Source organism: Alligator mississippiensis, chromosome 2, assembly GCF_030867095.1.
Source record: "Alligator mississippiensis isolate rAllMis1 chromosome 2, rAllMis1, whole genome shotgun sequence".
Taxonomy (NCBI): domain Eukaryota; kingdom Metazoa; phylum Chordata; order Crocodylia; family Alligatoridae; genus Alligator; species Alligator mississippiensis.
This window is the reverse complement of record NC_081825.1, coordinates 255,893,894-255,916,734: the sequence shown is the minus strand read 5'-3', so window position 1 is coordinate 255,916,734 and position 22,841 is coordinate 255,893,894. Positions and strand designations below refer to the sequence as shown.

Sequence of the window (22,841 nt, the reverse complement as noted above, 5' to 3'; positions counted from 1 at the left end):
ATTTATAAGTAAAGCAAGATAAAAATGAATGGAAGGGCTATAAACTTGAAAGGAAATAAATTCATTATTTTGTATTAATATTGAAAATAAGCCCTCATTTTATTATGGTTTTGTTACATCAACAAGTGAGGAGAGTAAGATCTCTTTTTCTAGCTCTTTTTTTTCCTGATGCTCTGTATCTACTGTGGCTTTAAATTACAACCATAACATTCGGTTTGGTGGTGAAAATGTAGTATTTGATTTGAAGAGAAGAGAAGATATAACTAATCTGTAAAGAAAATACAACTACTGCAGGATTTAAAGTTGTTACCTGCATAATATGAAACACGGTTTTATTACCATCCTGCAAAGATTTTGATCAACATCTATGGGACTTTATTGGTCTATTGTCCCATGAATGCATTAATAACATATCAGAAATTAAAACAAAAGCAGAAGCATTTTATTTAAGGCCTCAGAAGCAAACAATTCTTTGGATAATTAATGCAAAATCCATGGAAATAGAAAGATTATTAACATAGATTTTTATAACAATTTAAGGAATGCAAATATAATTTGTTCCATTTATATAATGATACAACTTAATTCATATATGATGATTCATTGTTCATTATGGTGAAATTCATCTGCAGTTAATTCCCAGGTAAAACTTTAACATTTTTCCCTATGTGCTTTCAAAACTTAAGATACAGTCAAATTCTACTCTTGGTTATATCTGTGCAAATCCAATGAAGACTGTCATACATAATATGGTCCATATGTCTGTCTCTCTCTCAGTCTGTCTTTCACGTGGGGAATCTCCCTCACACAGTGGGTCTCTCACGCACAGTGTCAGGCTGGCTCTGTCATATTGGCTCTCTCTGGGTCTGGCTGTCAATGTCACTTGCATGCTCTATCACATGCTCTGTTGTGTGCTGGCTCATGCTATTTCATGCTCACTCTTGTTCTCTGTCACTTGGTTGTGCTCTTTCACACACTGTCTTGCACACATGCTGTCTCGCATGCTCTCTGGCTTTGGCTATTGCTGTCACTTGTGTATGCTGTTGCACAGTGGCTCTCTGTCTGGCTCATGGTGTCTCACACCTGCCCTGTCTTGTGCCTGCTCTCTGTCGCACTCTGTCGTTTTCACTCTGTCGTGCTTTATCGTGCTCTAGCTCTCTCTCTGTCTTTCTCATGCCCACACTGTCTCACACCCTCGCTGTCTTGCATCTGTGCTGTCTTGTGCTCGCTCTCTGTCATGCTTGTTCTCTGGCTCTCACTCTCTCTGGTTCTGGCTGTGTGCTGTTGAGCATGCTGTGGCTCATGCTCTGGCTCTCTGTCTAGCTCATGCTGTCCTGTGCCCATGCTGTCTTGCACCTGCTCTGTCATGTTCTGGCTATCTCTCCTGCTCTCTCTCTGTGCCTGTCTTTCTGTTTCACACTTGCACTGTCTCGCACCCTCTCTGTCTCATGTCCATGCTGTCTCATGTCAGCTCTCTGTCGTTCTCCATCACTCTTGCTCTCTATCATGCTCGCTCTCTGGCTCGCTCTCTCTCTCTCTCTCTCTGGCTCTGGCTGTTGCTGTTGCTCACACGTGCTGTTGCTCACATGCACTACCACACACTCTGGCTCACACTGGCTCTCTATCTGGCTCATGCCCACGCTGTCTTGTGCCCGATCCCTGTCACTCTCATGCTCTGTTGCACTCTGTCATGCTCTGGTTCTCTCTCTGTCTCACATACATGCTCTCGTGCCCTGGCTGTCTCAAACCCTCACTGTCTCATGCCTGCTCTCTGTTGCACTCGCTCTCTGTCGCACTCGTCCTCTGGCCCTCTGTGTCCCTCTCTGTCTCTTGTGCGCAGTCTCTCTCTCTGTCTGTCAGATAGGACGTAGCATTTTAAGCATGCAACTGGTTCTTCATTGCCTGAATTTTGACCTCTGCTTTAGAACTTGCTTCAACTGAAGACTTGGGCCTATTCCTGTCTGCCTCCTATGTATATGAAACTATACAAAAGAACAGTTTTAAAAGACATTGGAATTATAAAGTCAAGCACTGAAATGTTAGAAAATGCCAGAACTGAGGTTGCCTGTGGTATTTCAGTTCACCCCTTCTTTATGCATTATCTATGACTACATGATTCAGGACACTGATGGAACTGCTCTGGGGAATGCTCAAGGCTTTGTTGTGATTAAACCAGGAGACTATAGAAAGAAAGAAGTTGGTTTCATGAGTATGACAATACTGTCTTGGAGAATTGGAAGACAGTTCCCTGGGCAAGACTGCCTACCTTAGACAACTACTTCTGCATGACATTCTATGTGACTGTGGGCAAGTCACTTAAGTGAAGCTTTACTCAGGTGGCCATTAACTCTGTTTTGTCCTCATCCAAGATCCTTGCTCTGACTTTTAGAACTGCTGAGCACTCCAAGCTACAGCTAAAGTAATTGGGAGCTTTTCTTTTGAGCATGCATAGTGCTTATATAGTCTTAATTTATAGTCCATGAAATGGGGGTGATACTCCCCCCTTCACTTCACTGTTGGTGTTTGTTTACAGAGCACTTGGATAGTATGGAGATAAGCACCACAAAAGTGCTGTCACTTTGAATCTGGATTACTATAATGTTCTCTGCATCAGGCTGTACTTCAAAACCTAAACATCTGAAAATTACTAGTAGCCCAGAATGAAAATGCATTCTTAAGGATCCAATTCAACAATACTTAAGCTGAGCAACACTTGCTCAGTCAACTGTCCCAAGCAGGTCACAGCATTTCCCCTTCTTTTTCAGTAATACATAAAAGTACAGGTTTCCTCCATCGGCAGTATTTGAATCTATCAATCTAATCTATCTATTTGAGTACAGTTACCAGAAGAGTGGGATTTTTTTCTCTTTCAAATCTGTACTCTTAGATCATGTTTAAATTTATGAGCTTATGATTCTTGCATTTCTATTTTCATCACCACAAATGGAGAACAGATTTGGAGATAAAAAACAGGTTAAAACAAATTTCTGCTATTTGTTGAACTTCTGAGCTTCCTAGGTATATACTTTAGTTGTCAAATGCATTAATCATAATGGTTTAGTAAATGTGCAAATTGAAAACAATGAGAATGTTTACACATTGCCTCAATGATATTCAACTTTTCTTAGTTTTTACTGCTCATATGATGACCATCTCTGAGCGGACTTGAATTGGGGGGCATCTCTATAGCTTAAAAGCACAAGATGGTAGGGTTTGAGTTAACACCTTTCATAAATTTCTGCGATAAGGATGGAGGGGAGGACAACAGGGATGATGTCTTGGTGGGTGTCTGCTATAGACCACCAGATCAAGAGGATGAGGTAGGTGAGGCTTTCTTCAGACAACCAGCAAAAGTTTCCAGATCATAGGCCCTGGTTCTCATGGGAGACATCAGTTACCTTGACATATGCTCCCTGGAGTGCACAGGCAATCCAGGAAGTTTCTGGAGAGCTCTGGGGACAACTTCCTGGTGTCAGTGTTGGAGAAACCAACTAGGGGCCATGCTCTTCTTGACTTGCTACTCACAAACAGGGAAGAATTTGTGTGGGATGTAGAAGTAGATGGCAATATGGGCAGCAGTGACCATGAACTGATCAAGTTGAAAAGGATCCTGACAAAAGGAAGAAAGGAGAGCAGGAGAGAAAAGCAGACTTTGACTACCTCAAAGAATTGATGGGCAGGATCCCCTGGGAGGCCAGTCTGAGAGGGAGAGGAGTCCAGGAGAGCTTGTTGTATTTTAAAGAAACCTTACTGAGTGTGCAGAAACAAACCATCCTGATGTGCAGGAAGAATAGCGAATATGGCAGGCAACCAGCTTGGCTTATCAGAGAACTCCTCAGTGAGCTTAAACCCAAAAAGAAAGCTTACAAGAAGTGGAAGCTTGGACATATGACTAGGGAGGTGTATAAGAATATTGCTCAGGCATGTAGGGATGAAGTCAGGAAGGCCAAAGCACAATTGGAGTTGTAGCTATCAAGGGACATGAACTATAACAAGAAGGGTTTCTGCATGTATGTCAGTAACAAGAGGAAGATCAGGGAAAGTGTGGGTCCCTTACTGAATAGGGGAGGCAACCTAGCAACAGATGATGAGGAAAAGGCTGAAGTCCCCAGTTCCTTTTTTACCTTCATCTACACAGGCAAGGTCAGCCCCCAGACTTGCACCAGGCAGCACAGTTTAGGAAGAAAGTGAACAGCCCTCAATGGTGAAAGAACAGGTTAAGGGTTGTTTAGAAAAGCTGTGTGACGGGCTGGCTGGCAATGACTTAGCCCAGGGGTTTTGAAAGGGTAAAAGATGATTGGAGGACTTGGGATTCCCTTTCCTCACCAATCAGACCCCAGAGACTCACCTTCCATGTCCCCTGATTGGCCCCTTGGGTCACCGGGAGGGGGATAAAAGGGCACCGCAGCTGACTCAGAGGAGACCAGGGAGGGGCCACAAGGAAGGAGCTTCAAAGAGCTGTTAAGAGCTGAGCCAGCGGGGAGGAGCAGTTGCCCCAGAAGAGCCTGAAGGAGTAGGACCTACAGGCAGCAGTGGGACCCTCAGCAGCACGGCATGTGGCTGGCAGGAGAGGCTCCCCACTGGGCTCTAGGATTGCCTATGACAGGCTGCAGGTAGCAGGAGAGGCTCCCCAGATCCAGCAAGGATCTGAGCAGCAACCTGAGAGGTTCCCAGCTCAGCTTCCAGCTCCTCCAAACAGAAGCCAGGCAGCTCAACATGAGTCTGGGGCTCCTGGAAGGCCAAGACCACTAGCAGCTTAGCAGAGTACTGGAACTGATGTCTGTGTGGTAGAGTTTCTACCTACTATGTGGGTGATCCTAGTTCAAGTCCCAGCTGGGGTGAGTGAAGTAATGGAGAAATTCTTGTTGCAGTGAAAAGGGGTCATTGTGTTTTCCTCCTTTCTCCCCCCTCCAGGTACCTAGGCCCTGTATTCCTTGTTATTTGACATTTTGTATTTTGTGCCTTTTATATTTCGCCAACCAGTATTGTTTGTTCTGCTGTTTATGTTTTACATTTTGGTTAACCCTGTCTTTTGTCAACTGGATGAGTATGTCTATGATTGTAAGTGTCTAACCTTTGTTGAATCCTGCCCCCTCGGGGCATGGTAGTGTCCCCTATGCCCTCTGGTTTATACTGGTTATGTTCCCAGTGCTGTTCTCTCATTAAAAGGTATATGGTTAAGTCCCCATTGGTGGTCTGGCTCTGCTCTATAGGGGGAGGAGAGTCCCTACACCTCCCACAGTGCTTGTGCACCTGCTTTTATCCCTTCAATTGGAGAGGGGGTACCTCTTGGAGTACCACCCGGGTTACAGCTGCATGTGTACAAATCCATGGGAGCAGATGCAGTACATCTGAGGGTGCTGAGGGAGATGGGTGATGTGATTGCAGAACTGCTGGCCATTATCTTTGTAAAGACATAGTGATCTGGAGAGGTCATGGACGATTGGAAAAAGGCAAATAATAGTGCCCATCTTTAAGGAAGGGATGGAGGAGGATCCAGGGAAATACAGACCAGTCAGCCTCACCTCAGTCCCCAGAAAAATCATGGAGTAGGTCCTCAAGGAATCCATTTCTAAGCACTTGGAGGAGAAGAAAGTGATTAGAAACAGTCAGCATGGATTCAACAAGGGCAAGTCATGCCTGACCAGCCTGATTGCCTTCTATAATGAAATGGCTGGCTCTGTGGATGGTAGGAAAGCAGTAGATGTGATATACCCTGACTTTAGCCAGGCTTTTGATATGGTCCCCCACAACATTCTTGCAAGCAAGCTAAGGAAGTATGGATTGGATGAAGGGACTATAGATAAGGTGGCTGGATTGTCAGGTTCAACTTGTAGTAATCAATGGCTTGAGAACTAGTTGGCAGTTGGTATCAATTGGAATGCCCCAAGGGTCTGTCCTGGGCCCATTTTTTTTCAATATCGTCATTAACAATCTGGAAGATGGGATGGAGTGCACCCTCAGCAGGTTCGCGGATGACAACCAGCTGGGGAGAGTAGTAGGTATGCTGGATGGAAGGGTAGGATTCAGAATGACTTCGAGAAATTGGAGGATTGGAGCAAAAGAAATCTCATGAGATTCAACAAGGACATGTGCACAGTCCTACACTTAGGATGGAACAATCCCATGCACCAGTACAGGCTTGGCATCAGCTGGCTAAACAGCAGCCCTGCAGAAAGGGACCTGGAGATTACAGTGGACAAGCTGGATATGAGTCAACAGTGTGCCCTTATTGCCAGAAGGCTAACAACATACTGGGCTGCATTAGTAGGAACATGACAGCAGAGCAAGGGAAGTAATTATTCCCCTCTATTCAGCACTGGTGAGGCCGCACTGGGAGTACTGTGTCCACTTTTCGGGCCCCCTCCACCACTCCAGAAAGGATGTGGACAAGCTAGAAAGAGTCCAGTGGAGGGCAGTGAAAATGGTTAGGGGCACAAGACTTCTGAGGAGAGGCTGAGGGAACTGGGTTTATCCAGTCTTCAGAAGAAAAGATTGGGGAGAGGGGGGTTGGATAGCAGCCTTTAACTACCTGAAGAGTGGTTCCAAAGAGGATGGAGCTAGACTGTTCTCAGCAGGAGTAATCATCTCAAGTTGCAGCAAGGGAAGGTAAAGTTGGATATTAGGAACAACTTTATCAGTAGGAGGGTGGTGAAGCACTGGAACAGGTTACCCAGAGAGGTGATGGACTCTCAATCTTTGAAGGTGTTTAAGGCCCAGATAGATAAAGCCCTGGCTGGAAAGAGCTAGTTAGGAATGGTCCTGCTTTGAGCAGAGGGTTGGACTAGATGACCTCCCATGGTCTCTTCCAACCCTCATTTTCTATTATTTTAAGTGGAAAGAGTAATAACCCCTGTCTTGTGCAGAGTGGCCTGGGAAGGGAGTTTTGTAACACCATTCCTAAGTGGCTTACCCTGTCTTGCTACATTTCTGCTGTAATGTGTACTCTTCTATGGATAGTGATTTTAACAGCCATTTATATTACCTTGCTGCCTTATTGAGATGAAAACCTTAACCTGCAGTGAACATTTTCCATTAAGGTTGTCTTCATCTGCTGCTGAATATATTCCATTTCCCTTTCTACTGGAAATAATTTCCAGGGGATCTTCCTCTGCACTAGAAACTTTGAAAGAAAAGCTGTTCTTAACATTTCCAAAGGAAAGATTCATTTGATAGCTGTTCATTTTGTGATTGCAGGTATCCGTTTCATTTCCACAGCATATGGTTTTGTTTCCTTTTGTTTATTTTTCAAGGATGGATCTGCAATATCAAATTCCAACCCAGATCTGAATTCACTATACTTTGCCAGTGTTAGGATATGAGGTGCTGATTTATAGTTTTGTAGAGGTAGTTTTTGTGTGGTTTTGGTATTAATTTTGGCTTAAGTGGATTCACGCCCCCCACAGATCTGGGTTTGAACCAACCCTGAAGCATAAGTCAAATTGAAACAGACGCAGACAGTCTGCTTTGGAAGCAAAGTAATGCAGTTTTTCGTGTTCTTTCACCTGAAGTGATCATCTGATCTAGACCTCCACACAATCCTGTATCCAACTTCTCTGAGGCTAAAGCTTAGTCTACACTACAGGACTGCCACTACTTCAATGGCAGCAGCAGAACTACATTGGCACAGCCCCTGGGTGCAGACATAGCTCTGCTGGCAGAGGCAGAACTTTGCAGCACAGACAAGGCATAAAGTTTTCTTGAGCTGTCTCAAACTGTGATAAGCGTTCACTAAGCTAGGCCTGAATTACAACCATTTTGTGCAGCTCTAATGATGTGTCCAGCATTTACACCTGCTATCTAAGTCTTCCTAAATGAGGTACATCATTAACTTAAAAAGCAGGGGAGGGAGGGAAGGGAAAGGGAAGTGGGTTTGAAAATGTGGTTGTGTCCCTTTCTATAAGGGCTAAATGCGACTTTATTGTACTGCAGTGCTAGATGGCCACAGGAAAACTGGCTAAAATGATCTAAACAACATGCTTCACTCCAAGCGTGGCTTTTCTGTATTTCGTTGTTCTTTTTTCTCATTGAAGTATTTTTTTCCCCCTGCTTGGGTCTCAGCCACAGATTAATAGTCTGTAACCAAGCTCACTCTCAGAAATGTCAAATTTAATTGAAACAGGAAAATCAGAAAAGAAAAAGTTATCCACCATGACTCCTCTGGGTCCTGTTCTTACAAGCTCTGCAGGTTCTTCTGCTTCATTAACCAAACCTGTGTTAGAAGGGTAAGCTATCAGTATCGCCACCTCTGCTGCTGCTGTGCTCAGAGTCACTAGGGCACCATCTGTCAAAAGAACACCTAAGGAACCAGGCTAAATTCAATTCTGGCTGCCAAGCTAAGAGAAGTGGCTGTAGCGCTGAACAATAACAGGAGTCTGTTGCCCCCTTCTCCACCCTTACTGAATGAACTGGATAAAAACTAAGAGCAAGAAGCATCATGCAGCTAATGCCATCAGACCCCGGCTCATTTCAGGCCCTGAATTTTACTCTTCATGTGTGGGAAAACTTGTAGAGGCTTTGGCTTCTGCACTGGGGTTCTCATAGAAGAAGAGCTATTTGGAATTTTTTGGACCAACCAAAATTCATACAAAACTACTGGTTTGCTAAACCAGAAATACTTTGTTTGAGACCCCATGGACAAACTTTCACCACTTCCAGAACAACCTGTCTGGATTCCTGCTTGGTCTGCCCCAAAGCTTGGACCTGGAAACTAAGGATCCCCAGTGTGGGTGAAGTCTGCTGGCAGGTCTGTTTCAGACCCAGGGTCCCTGCGAGGCCCCATGAGATGCTTGACAGCATTGACATTTTTGTCAGTTATAGTGGAACTGATGTTTCTAAAAGAGGGAATTTCCTTAAGAATCATGAACTCTGCTTCTTGCCCAGCTCTATTTGTCTATATACTTGTTAGTGGTTCCGGCTTTTTTTTCTCTGTGAAACAGCTATCTAGTGTTATCACACCCACAACCCCAGATTTGGTTAGTAGATAGTTTGCCTGATAGACAATGTATGTGCCATTTATTCATGTATAAAGCATATAGATTGCTTCATTGGTAGTTATGCAACCTTAAAATCTTTCCTGTCCTACAGGAAGAGAATACACTTATTTTTCACAATAACTTAATTGTATTTTATTAATAAATTAACATTTATATTGTAGTAGCTACCTCAACCAGGCTCCATTGTGCAAGCCAGTATGCAAACTAATAATGGAAGTCTTTGCTCTGAAGTACCTGCACTCTAAAAGCAAAATATAACAGAAACTTGAAACAAGCAGACTTGGGAGGAAGAGGAGTTGGGATTGTGAGGGTGTGGGTGTTACTGGACGTCATACAACCCCTTTACAATTCTGGTAGATGGATACTCACCAGGTGGTGGAGTTCTGATTCTATGGCACAGGGCCCATGCATTCTGAAGCTACTGCACTGGCTCGTTCCTTGGGCTGAGTAGGCTCTAGCACATTTCCAAGGCACAAGCTTTTGTTACCCCATCACAGAATTAGGATTCTTAGTAGTGTAAGCATTTCTTTCCCAGTGCTCCAACCCTGTGATTTAAATTTACAGATCACCTTTTCAGGGACATGTGATAACTGCACTAAATAGACTTGTAGACTTTGTTAGAGTTTTAAAAACCAATTACTCTTTACATTAGTCAGCACAAGAAATATGCAGAACTATACAAAACTGTGTATTTTTCTGTCTCAGGTTTCTCACAGCTTCTGCATGCTTAGGTGAGAGTACTCTTGGGTGTCAAGGTTTCTCCTTTTGCAGTTCATAGCATCTTATCTAACATGAAGTCTGCATCCTGTACAACCAATTCTTTATTTCTTTCCTTTTCCTCTCCCCTCTTTCCAAAATGGCTGGTGAGAGAGACCAGTTTTATAACCTCCTGACCTTTGTCAAATGTCCCTCTGATCATCAGCTTTGTCAAATGATCATATTCCCTCACAGGTTGTTCTGCTGTTTATCTCTTCTTGGTCTTCAGATTGAAAAACTGGTCTGATAGTTGATGGCTGTCCATTCAAGAGTACTGTGCCACATTAAATCATTTCTCCTGTCACATCTTCTGAGTTTTATCTCAATATAGAAGCAAAACACAAGGGAGCCAAGCCCCATAGATTCATAGATTCATAGATGTTAGGGTCGTAAGGGACCTCAATAGATCATCGAGTCCGACCCCCTGCATAGGCAGGAAAGAGTGCCGGGTTTAGATGACCCCAGCTACATGCCTATCTAACCTTCTCATTGTGCGCGCCGGGTCTGACCCCGGGTCGCTTTCGTCGCTCTGCCCGCGGGCTGTGGCCAGCAGCCCGGGCAGGCCGGGTCGGAGAGGGCGGGCGCCAAGCTAGAATTAGGCACATACACGTAACGGTTGATTTTAAGATTTTACTTACACCGAGATGGTCGTGGTGTAGGCTGAGAACTTGCTTGAGTTGCGGTTACAACAGAAAACACGAACACACGAGGAGGTTGCAAGGCTCCACGCAGACAGAAAACGAACAATCACGTGGAGCTTGCTAGGCTCCACGCAGACAAACTCCGGATGTCCAGGACAAGCGCGCATAAAACTCGTCGTTACGTCTTATAGTAGGCTCCGTTCGAAGACGGGAAGAGGTGGGCGGTGGATCAGGCTGCCAAACTCCTCTGAGCGACACACAGGGTTTCTATTACCCTGCCGCGCACACCCAGAGTCCCCACGAGATGGATGCGGAGTCCTCTTCGGCTTGGGCGGAAACTGCTCAAGCCTCTTATACGGCTAGCAGGCCAATCGCTAGCCGCCACGTGTGAATAATTTAGAACTAGCCAATTGCGGGGCACGAATTTGCATACGACGAGCGGGAAACCTTTGCACCGTGCATTTCTGTGTTGCAAAGGAAATGCACCCTGCAAAGATCGCTGCAAAGTGGCGGAAACACTTCCCTGCGCGCGGGTTCTCTGCGCAGCAGAACTCCTCCATGCAACGAAGCTGTATACCCATGGGGATAATTCTTAGTGCCGAAGCACACACACAAAAAAAATCAGACCTCTGGGTCATGACACTCATGAAGACCCCTAGGGTAGGGGAGAGCACCACCTCCCTTGGGAGCCTGTTCCAGACCTTGGCTACTCTAACTGTGAAGAAGTTTTTCCTAATGTCTAGTCTAAATCTGCTCTCTGCTAGCTTATGGCCATTATTTCTTGTAACCCCGAGGGGCGCCTTGGTGAGTAAAACCTCACCAATTCCCTTCTGTGCCCCCGTGATGAACTTATAGGCAGCCACAAGGTCGCCTCTCAATCTTCTCTTGCAGAGGCTGAAGAGGTCCAGGTGCCCTAGTCTCACCTCATAGGGCTTGGCCTGCAAGCCCTTAACCATATGAGTGGCCCTTCTCTGGACCCTCTCCAGGTTATCCACATCCCTCTTGAAGTGCGGCGCCCAAAATTGCACGCAGTATTCCAACTGTGGTCTGACCAGCGCCCGATAGAGGGGAATTATCACCTCCTTAGTTCTGTTCGTCATGCATCTACTGATGCACGATAAAGTGCCATTAGCTTTTCTGATGATTTTGTCACTGACAACTCATGTTCGACTCCAAGATCCCTTTCTGCTTCTGTGACACCAAGCAGGTCATTCCCTAGGCAGTAGGTATGCTGGACATTTTTCCTCCCTAGGTGCAGCACTTTGCATTTCTCCTTGTTGAACTGCATTCTGTTGTTTTCTGCCCATATGTCCAATCTGTCCAGGTCTGCTTGTAGTTGTTTCCTGCCTCCGGCGTGTCTACTTCTCCCCACAGTTTTGTGTCATCCGCAAACTTGGACAGAGTACACTTCACTCCCTCGTCCGAGTCGCTGATGAAGACATTGAAGAGTATCGGTCCAAGGACTGAGCCCTGAGGGACCCCACTGCCCACACCCTTCCAGGTCGAAACCGACCCATCCACCACGACTCTCTTGGTGCGACCCTCCAGCCAATTCGCCACTCACCGGAACGTGTAGTCATCCAAGTCACAGCCTCTTACCTTGTTCACCAGTATGGTGTGGGATACCGTATCGAAGGCCTTCCTGAAGTCTAAGTAAACGACGTCAATCCCTACTCCTGCATCCAGGTGTTTTGTAACCTGGTCATAAAAAGAGACTAGATTAGTCAGGCATGATCTACCTGCTATGAACCCGTGCTGGTTTCCCCTCAGCATAATTTTTCCTGCCGGGCTCTTGCAAATGTGAGCCTTGATAATTTTTTCAAAGACTTTGCCAAGGATGGAGGCGAGACTGACTGGCCTATAGTTGTCTGGGTCCTCCTTCCTCCCCTTCTTAAAAATGGGGACCACATTGGCCCTTTTCCAGTCCTCCGGGACCTGGCCCATGTGCCATGAGTGTTCAGATATTCCCACCAGTGGCTGTGCAATGACGTCAGCCAGTGCCTTCAGTACCCTTGGATGGAGCTCATCTGGGCCTACTGACTTAAACGCATCCAGTTCCTCCAAGTGCCTCTGCACCATCTCAGGGTCTACGCTTGGTAGTCTGGCGTCCTGCTGCTGCCTCTCTACAATCCCAGTGAGAGACTTGTCTTGCCCCTCGCTTAGGAACACTGAGGCAAATAACTCGTTGAGGAGTTCAGCCTTGTCCCCCCTGTCCGTCACCAATTGCTTATGCCCATTTAGTAGAGGTCCTATTCCACCCTGGGCCTTCCTTTTACTTCCTATATATCTAAAAAACAATTTTTTGTTATCCTTAACTTGGGATGCCATCCTCCTCTCCATGGTAGCTTTGGCCTGTCTAACTGCATGAGCCTGGCCTACAAGCGCAAGCAGAGGAGGTATACTCCTCTTTAGTAATCTCTCCCCGTTTCCACTTTTTATATGCCCCCCTTTTTGCCCGTAGGCTGCTCTGGATTTCTCTGGTCAGCCAAGGAAGCCTCTTGGCCCCCTTTCCCCTTTTTCCCTGCATCGGGATCGTCTCCCTCTGTGCCCGAAGGATCATTTCCTTAAGCCATGTTCAAAATAGAATTTGCAGTCTAACTTAAGTATGTAGAAGGCTTGTCTATACAACCACTGTGGCTGGTCCTGGCAAGAATGGAGCTGGACACATGCTATACACCTGAACCCTCAGGCATGATCTAGAGAAGTTTGCAAGTGAGGCTGCTCCAGGCTTGACCCTAGCAGCATCTCTCAGGCCTGCTGGAGACCACAGGCTTGAGTATGGGCATAAAGGGCCAAACCCAGAGCAATCTTCCTGATGAACACCTTGGTCTGAAGTGGGCCTGTAAAGTTGCCTGTGCGGGGTGTGCTCAGTCCTGTCTTCGTTGGGACCTGCTGGACAAGACCAGGGAGTCCTCAGTATCAAACAGAACTTGGTACTGGGGCTTGGAATCATTTCACCCAAAACATCACCAGGGTAACAATAAATAATGGGATCGGTAAAATCCATGGTTGATCCTGAGCAATCATTTACCTGTTCAGTAGCATTTTCTCTGTTGAGCAAGTGAAAGATATATTAAAATAGTGAGAGAGGCAAAGAGAAATGTAGTGGGAAAAGCAAAATTCTAGCAAAAATGTTGTGTTCTTTTACAAACATTTTGGGCTTTGTGTTCTGCAGAACATGTAAAAATGATAATTCTTGGTATGGGCATAGACATTCATCTTTAACTAGTAACATTTAGAAACCAAACATGAATGTGTTTGTGTACCATGTGAGTCAGTACATTCAGCTGGCTTGTATGTCAAATAATTACACAGAGATGATAAAGAGCTACAGTGCAAGTCAAGTTAGTGAGAGAGAAACCACTGGGCTAGGAGCAGACATTACACATAATGTTTAAGTGATCAGAAACTGGTTTAAACCTGTAACAGAACAGATGTTCAGTGCACATAAACCAGTTTGAAAATGGCTGAAACTGGTTTGAGAGAAATCTGGTTGAATGTAGTATCAGACTTAACTGACTTGGGTCAAACTGGTTTATGCAATGTCTGTCCCAGGCCCCTTGCTGATTTAAGTTAAACCAGACTCCCCCAGCATCCCAGCATGCTCTCTGGGCTGGGCAGGGCTCTTTGCTCCACAGCAGGGCTGGCCCCTCCCCTCTGCTCCCTGGCTGGAGCTTGGCAGAAACTGCCTGGCTTCCCCCTGCTCCCCACTCCTAAACTTACTCCCTGCTAAGCAGGGATTCCCCCCTCTCCTCTGCCTTACACAGACACCTCTCAGCATTAGCTAGCAGACCACATGCTGGCTACGGTCCATGCTGTGGCAGATGGGACAAAGGCAGACTCAACAGGTAGCTGGTAATGTCCCTCTGTTATTTTCTTAATGGTGTGATAAACACTGTGTTATCAATTCCCTGCTGGGCTAGTCAGGAGGGAGGAGGGAGAACCCCTCCCTAATTAGAGCATCCTGCCAGGGCCTGACCATGCCCCCCCTCAACTCAGCATTGTGGAAGGGACGGGAGGGGTGCTCTAGCACCCCCTGGCTTCTAGTCTGAGCCACTGCAAGTATTTGCCTGCATTTCTAGGATGTCTGTGGAGTTAAACTAATTCAGCCTAGCCAGGTTATACTAACCTGCAAAGATTGAATCAGTTCCGGCTCAGGCTTTTTGAATGTCTGTCCCTAGTCCTGGTGTGCCTCTTAGGTCTAATACAAAATACATGGCCCAAGGGAAGTGCAGGCCAAGGTAGCTTTAAGTCACCTTTATGCTGTCCTGATTCTGGGCTGTTCTTGGATGACAAGCATAATTTAAAGTTTAGGAGAAAGGATGAGACACTGTAGAATTTACAGCAGCCTCCCTGGTAGGGCTGAGGATGATGTACTCCTGTCTCTGAGATACCCCTAACTACTCCACTGCTACTGCTTCCTCTGCACCACAGCTTGGTGAGGGGTTCTTAGCAGGCAGCTTTGCACCTTTCCTCAGTAATAGCTGCTTCAAGGACTCCTCCCCCAACTCAAGCCAGCACAGGATATGTTGTGGGAATAAAGTAAAACCATAAATCAATTGCCAGTAGGAGAATCAACAGCAAAGAGTTCAATCTTAGAGTCTCATGAGCACATTCAAATATCTCACCTCAACCTTACCAATTGCCGAGCTAATCTGTGTTGATATTGCAGTGGTATGCAACAAACTTGGATATTGTCTTCCCTTGGGTCTGGAAGTGCTTTACAGTGGTTAGAGGACTGACTGGGACTCCAGAGATCTGGATTTGGTTTCTAGCTCTGCCATTGACCTGCTGGTTGATTTGGGACAAACCACTTCACCTTGTTGTGTCTCAGTTTCCCCATCTGTAAAATGTGAAGAATGATACTGTCTTTCTCTGTATAAAGCACTTGAAATGACAGATAAGAGGTGCTATGTAAGAATTGCGCATTATTATTATTACTAATACTACTAGTATGACTAGTATTACTATTAACACCAGGTGGTTCTAATGAAGGATGGAAAGTTCTTCTATAGAAGAGCATTCTTCCACTCCCCGTCCCCACTCACTCCAACCCGCCTTTCTGAGGACTGACCCTTAACTTTACAAAAGCCAAGTAGCTGCAATTTAAAAGCAACTGCTGCTTTCCACTTCTGTATACTGCATTGCAGTCCCTTCTAGGAAAGTTATATTTTTGCCCAGTTATCCCTTATTTTTGTGAAGTTAGTGTGTTTATAGATGACAGGTGCTTTATGGTTTAAAATGCTAAGGTATAAAAGTACATATGGGTATTATTTAGTTTATGAACACAACATATTGAAAACACATATAAAGAAAAACACAAAAAACACTTATCTCGTGGTGGATGGGTCGGTCTTCGTGGTGGATGGGTCGGTCTCGACCTGGAAGGGTGTGGGCAGTGGGGTCCCGCAGGGCTCAGTCCTTGGACCGATACTCTTTAATGTCTTCATCAGTGACTTGGACGAGGGAGTGAAATGTACTCTGTCCAAGTTTGCAGATGACACAAAGCTATGGGGAGATGTGGACACGCCGGAGGGCAGGGAACAGCTGCAGGCAGACCTGGATAGGTTGGACAAGTGGGCAGAAAACAACAGAATGCAGTTCAACAAGGAGAAATGCAAAGTGCTGCACCTAGGGAGGAAAAATGTCCAGCACACCTACAGCCTAGGGAATGACCTGCTGGGTGGCACAGAGGTGGAAAGGGATCTTGGAGTCCTAGTGGGCTCCAAGATGACCATGAGTCGGCAGTGTGACGAAGCCATCAAAAAAGCCAATGGCACTTTATCATGCATCAGCAGATGCATGACGAATAGGTCCAATAAGGTGATACTTCCCCTCTATCGGGCATTGGTCAGACCGCAGTTGGAGTACTGCGTGCAATTCTGGGCACCACGCTTCAAGAAGGATGCGGATAACCTGGAGAGGGTCCAGAGAAGGGCCACTTGTATGGTTAAGGGCCTGCAGACCAAGCCCTACAAGGAGAGACTAGAGAAACTGGACCTTTTCAGCCTCCGCAAGAGAAGGTTGAGAGGTGACCTTGTGGCTGCCTTTAAGTTCATCACAGGGGCACAGAAGGGAATTGGTGAGTATTTATTCACCAAGGCGCCCCCAGGGGTTACAAGAAACAATGGCCACAAGCTAGCAGAGAGCAGATTTAGAAGGGGGTCGGACTCGATGATCTATTGAGGTCCCTTCCGACCCTAACATCTATGAATCTACATCAGTGATTCTGAACCTTTTTAGACTCAAACACCTGTTGCAAAATGCCAGCTCTTGGCTTTTACTCATTTTTTTTTATTACAGAAATATAATAGAGCAGTTTTTTCTATTACAAAGAACTCAGACCACAACAGGTCAGAATGTTTTTAATGCTGTGGATTCCTATTTGAAGTCCCTGAGTTTCTACTGTGAATCATGTTTCTACACCTACCAGTGTTAACATTGTGTGGCACCCCAGGGAATCTTTGAACGGATCTCAAGGCACTCAAGGGTGCCACACCACCCTCATTCAGAATCGCTGGTCTACATAAATGTTTCAGTGACTTTCCTCTATTAGTTTCCAATTAGGAGGAAGAGGACAGTCCTATGTCTACTGTTGTCTTTTCATATTTAAGTAGTCTTATATCTCCCCATCACAGGAAAAGTAGCCGAAGGTAAGTGAGGGCCTGTGGTGGGAGGGACATAGCCCAGCTGCAGGGAGGCAGCCTGAGAGAAGCTGAGGGGGGTCATGACCTGCCCCCCCCGGCTCTTACTTGGCCCAGCCCCCCAGGGAGCCACACAACCGGTGCCACCCGGCATGTAAGGCAAGAAAAGGGGGGGCACTTACCTGTCCTTTTCTTTGGTGGGGGTGGGAACCCCCCCAAGCCCTCCGAGAGCAGTGTAGTGCCAGTGGTCCTTTTTGTGCATACACAGTTTAAAAGGGACCGCCAACAGCAGAAGTTGCACTTGGCCCCCTACTCCAGAGTGAGATACACAGGCAGAAGCCCACTGCAGCCTCATGAGCCCCAGGACCCCCAGCAGGACCCCAGGACCCCTGACAACTCCCAGCCTAGCCGGAAGTAAGCAGGGGCCCATGGTGGGAGGGACAGAGCCCAGCTGCAGGGAGGCAGCCAAGATGAGCCAAGGAGGGTCACTCCCTCCCCCGGCTCCTACTTCATCCAGCCCTCCAGGGAGCCATGTGACCAGAGCCTCGTGAACAGGATGTGCAAACAGGCATATTTCTAGGCCTGGTGTGTGAGTTAGCACAGGAGTTTGTGCAGGAGAGTGCGCAGGAGAGGCCTGATGCTCCAGGCAAAGAATCTCAAAGAAACAGTTGGCACAGTAGTAGCCCAACTACTACCAGCGTGATGGTGGGTGGGACATGTCGCACCCCGAGGTTCCCTGCTGTGGCTGGATCCCTCCCCTCTGGTACTTCCAAGGCCTCCATCTAGACAGAATCCATGGTTCTGGCCTCCATTCAGATGGAGCCCCTGGGTCTTGGCTGCGGGGGCTGCTTGGCGTGACTCCAGGCACATAGGATCAGGAGCATTGCAACCTTCCCTTGTGAGGTTTGCCGTGTATTGGAGTCTCTAGAATCCCAGATAGTGGAGCTCCAGAGCACAGTGCAGAGGCTGCGAGCCATCATGGATGGTGAATAGGAGATTGACTCCTACTGCCAGGCTATAATAGTAAGAGCTTTGCTTAATGCTCATAGCAAAAGTTTTGTTTGCTGACTTCATAGTAGGCCGGTATTATAGCACATAGCTTTTTGCTTTGTGAAAGTAACCGAACCATGAACCTAGATAGTAAAATGTTGTAATACAGCTAAATGTAGTAAACACCAGGTGTGTTGAATCACGACTTATCCCCAAATTCTTAGCTTAAAATAACCAAATCCTTAGTTCGAAATAATGTTATTTACTCCAAGCTATATAAGCTGTACATTCTTAAGTTACAGGAGTTCCTCAAACTCTGGTGAAAATCCTGACTTGCGCAGAGCCCAGCGCAAGCTATCGCATCCCCGGGATCAAGACACTCTGGGGCCAGGGGAACTATGAAGGGTAGTGGCTGCTGCCTACAGCCAATGTAAAATAATCATCCTCTCTGCTCTGTCTTATTGCCTGCCCCTGCAAGTATCCTTAAATAAAGCTTTACAAAAGTAAAAACAATTGTAAGTACATCCTTTGTTCAAGCGCAGAAAATCTCCTGAACCCAGTAGTTCATTCTAAGACACAGGCCCTTCATGCCAGGACAGAAGAGTGACCTAGGTCCCCAGCCAGGACGAGGATGGCCAAGAGGCACTCCCATACTGTCCAACCAGGGGGCTGGATAAAGGTTGTTTCTGGCCCCAAGGTTCACTGTACCAGGGTCACCACTCCCCTGGATCTCTGCAACAGGTATGAACCTCTTGCAGCACTAGTAGAGCCTGAAAAGCTGTCAGCTACTGCAAGTTACCAAGAAACACGACCAGCTATCATCCCTAAGATGAAACATCGAGTGGTCATTGTGGGTGACTGCCTCCTGAGGGGGACAGAGGGAGCAATCTGTTGCCCTGACCCCTTAGCCTGGGAGGTCTGCTGCCCCCCAGGAGCCCATATATGGAGTGGCTGAGAGGATCCCAAAACTTATCCAGCCCTCCAATCATTATCCTATGTTCCTTATCCACATGGGCACAAATGACATGGCTTGGAGCAATCCCAGCTGGGTCATGAGTGGCAACAGGTCTCTGGGAGCGGAGCTCAGGTGGTTTTTTCCTCAATTCTTCCAGTTACAGGGTGTGGGTAGAGAAGGGAGAGATGAATCAAGGCCGTAAACAAGAGACTATGGTGCTGATGCCACCGTCAAGGTTTCAGCCTCTACGACCACAGCCCACTCTTCAGAGAGAAAGGCAGTGGTCTATTGGGAAGAGATGGCCTCCACCTCGCTCCACTGGGGAAGAAGCTCTTCTCAGACAGAATGGCTGACTTGCTCAACCAGGCTTTAAACTAAGCTTGCCGGGGGATGGGTGGACAACCAAGCTCACTAAGCTCACCAAGCATCAACTGCAAAACCAGCAGATTAAGATGCTCAGGGGAACCCACTCCTACCACAACTCAGGAACAGAGCTTCTCCATGAATACAAGGAAGCCTAGGGCCCCCAACAGCACACTTATGTGCCTGTACACTAATGCTAGGAGTTTGGGGAATAAACAGGAGGAGCAGGTCCTTCTGCTAAATGGAAATTACTATGATCTCATAGGGATCACGGAGACCTAGTGGGACTCCTCCTATGACTGGTCAACCAGTATAAATGGCTATACCCTGTACAGGAGAGATCATGGTGAAAAAAGGGATGGGGGTGTAGCTTTCTATGGGAAGGAGAGCTACACATCCCTACAAACTGAGATTGGCACCCAAGGAGGATGACTGGAGACCCTTTGGGTTAGAATAGGAGGAGAACATAGTGAAGGGGATACAATGGTAGGAGTCTACTACACACCTCCAAACCAGGAACAAGTGATTGACTAAGAATTCACCACAGAACTGGCCGAGGCTACATGCTCTTGGTGCATGGTCATCATGGGAGACTTCAACTACCCAGACATCTCATGGGATGAGCACTTGGCTAAATCCGATCAATCACAAAGCTTCCTTACATGCGTGGATGAGCTGTACTTGTCCCAAGAAGTTTATGGGTCAACAAGAGACAAGGCGCTGCTGGACCTGGTACTGGCCAAAGGGGTCAATCTAATCAGCAGCCTAAGAATTGAAGGGAAGCTGGGTGACAGTGACCACAAGTTGATCACTTTCACTATCCATTGCAAAGCTGGCAAGTCAGCCAGCAATGCAGTAGTCCTTGACTTTAGAAGAGCTGACTTTCATAAGCTCAGGAGGCATGTTCTTGAGGCCCTGAGAGGCCATGATTTCACAGGGAGGGGAGTTCATGATAACCAGTTGCTCCTTAAGGAAGTGATCCTAGAAGCACAAGGGAAGTCCATCCCCACCCATAGGAAAGGTGGTAAAAGGGCTCAACAGCCCCCTTGGCTCAACAGGGAACTCATGAACCTCCTACATCTAAAAAGAGAGGCATATAATGGATGAAGGACAGAAAACACCACTAAGGAGGAATATACTACACTGGCCCACACCTGCAGGGAGTGAACGAGAAAAGCCAAGGCTACAACTGAACTCCATATGGGTACACGAATCAAGGACAATAAAAAGTCATTCTTCAGATACGTGGGGAGTTGAAAGAAAAGGGTGACATTGGACCCCTGCTAAACCAGCTGACTACCAACACCCAGGAAAAAGCCAATCTGCTTAATAATTAGTTTGCATTGGTTTTTCACCAGCCCAAAGAGACCACCCTGCCTAACATGATGCAGGATGACCAAGGTGAAGATGAATATATGCTCACCACTGGCGTGGATCTTGTGACAGAGCATCTTAAGAGGCTCAACACCCGTAAATCAGCTGGTCCGGATAAGTTGCACCTGTGACGGGCGAGCTGGAAGTGACCTAGCCCAGGGGTTTTGAAAGGGCAAAAGATGATTGGAGGACTTGGGATTCCCTTTCCTCACCAATCAGGCCCCAGAGACTCACCTCTCATGTCCCCTGATTGGCCCCTTGGGTCACCTGGAGGGGGATAAAAGGGGCAGCACAGCTGACTTGGGGAGGAGACCAGTGAGGGACCATGAGGAAGGAGCTTCAAAGAGCTGTTAAGAGCTGAGCCAGCGGGGCGGAAGCAGTTGCCCCAGAAGAGCCCGAAGGAGCAGGACCTGCAGGCAGCAGTTGGACCCTCAGCAGCACGGCGTGTGGCCAGCAGGAGAGGCTTCCTGCTGGGCCCCAGGATCCCCTATGAGAGGCTGTGGCCAGCAGGAGAGGCTTCCCGCTTCAGCAAGGATCTGAGCAGCGACCTGAGGGGTTCTCAGCTCGACTTCCAGCTCCTCCAATCAGAGACCGGACAGTTCGATGTGAGGCCGGGGCTCCAGGAAGGTCAAGACCCCTAGTAGCTAAGAGTAGTACCAATGCTGGTGGCTGTGTGGCAGTGTGCCTGCCTACCACATAGGCGATTCAAGTCTGAGTTTTGGTGACTTGGGGTGAGTGAGCTAACAAGGAGAAATTCTTCTTGCAGTGGAAAGGGGCCATTGTGTTTTCTCCCCTTCCAGGTACCTAGGCCCTATATTTCTTTGTCCTTTGACATTTTGTATTTTGTACCTTTTTATATTTCCCCAACCAGTATTGTTTGCTCTGCTGTTTGTGTTTTATATTTTGTTAACCCTGTCTTTTGTCAATGATTGTAAATGTCTAACCTTTGTTGAATCCTGCCCCCTTGGGGCATTTTAGTGTCCACTATACCCCCTGATTATGCCTGTTATGTTCCCAGTCTTGTTCCCTCATTAAAAGGTATATGGTTAAGTCCCCAGTGGTGGCCTGGCTCTGCTCTATAGGGGGAGGAGAGTCCCATCACCTCCCACAGCACTTGTGCACCTGCTTTGATCCCTTCATTTGGAGAGGGGGTACCTTTTGGAGTACCGCCCAGGTTACACACCCAAGAGTGCTAAAGGAACCAGCAGACATCATAGTGCAGCCACTGGCAAGGATATTTGAGAATTTGTGGCATTTGGGCAAAGTACCTGAAGATTGGGAGAGGGCCAATGTGGTGCCCATCTTCAAGAAAGGGAAGAAAGAAAACCTGAGAAACTACAAGCCAATCAGTTTGGCATCAATCCCTGGAAAGATTTTTGAAAAAATTATCAAAAAAAACATTCTTGACAGGCTAGCAGAAGGCAACATTTTGAGAGATAGCCAACATGGGTTTGTTGCAGGTAGGTCTAGCTTGACCAATCTCATTTGCTTCTATGACCAGGTGACATATCACCTGGACAAGAAGGAATAGGTTAATGTCATATATTTGAACTTTAAAAAAGCCTTTGACCTGGTGTCCTATGATGTCCTCATGGAAAAATTGGGCAACTGCAGCCTCGACTACTCCACAGTCCGATGGCTGGAGAACTGGCTCCAAGGTCTGACACAGAGAGTGGTAGTTGAAAGAACTGAATCGACATGGCACTTGGTGACTAGTGGTGTCCCCCAAGGCTGTGTTCTTGTACCTGTACTCTTTAACATCTTCATAAATGATCTAGACACTAGTGTCAAAAGTGGACTGGCCAAGTTTGCTGATGACATCAAACATTGGGGAAGAGTCTCTGCACTTGAGGATAGGCTGGTGATCCAGGCCAGAAAAACCCTGTATGGAGGGACAGTTCCACCACATTCATAGATTCATCCTGCTGCAGACTCACCAGTGCTGAGTACAGAGGAAGAATCACCTCCTTGGTTTTGCTGGGGATGCATCAATTGATGCATGCCAGAGTATTATTTGCCCTCCTGGCTACAGCATCGTAGTGCCAGCTCATATTCTTACTGTGGTCTATTATTACTCCCAGGTACCTTTCATTCGTGGTGCTAGACATTTTGGTGTCGCCAA

At 46.8% G+C, this 22,841-nt stretch overlaps 1 long non-coding RNA gene across 2 annotated transcripts; it reads right to left on the bottom strand.

The window, feature by feature from the left end:
- Positions 1-420: 420 nt before the first annotated feature.
- Positions 421-15,942, bottom strand: LOC132248796 (uncharacterized). 2 transcript variants are annotated; one of them, XR_009460216.1, is made up of 3 exons: positions 15,022-15,942; positions 11,993-12,091; positions 421-11,822 (listed from the first exon to the last, which is right to left on the bottom strand). It is a non-coding gene; the product is annotated as an uncharacterized LOC132248796 (long non-coding RNA). The 2 variants fall into 2 exon arrangements; XR_009460215.1 differs by having other exon boundaries at positions 11,993-15,942.
- Between the last annotated feature and the right edge of the window lie 6,899 nt (positions 15,943-22,841).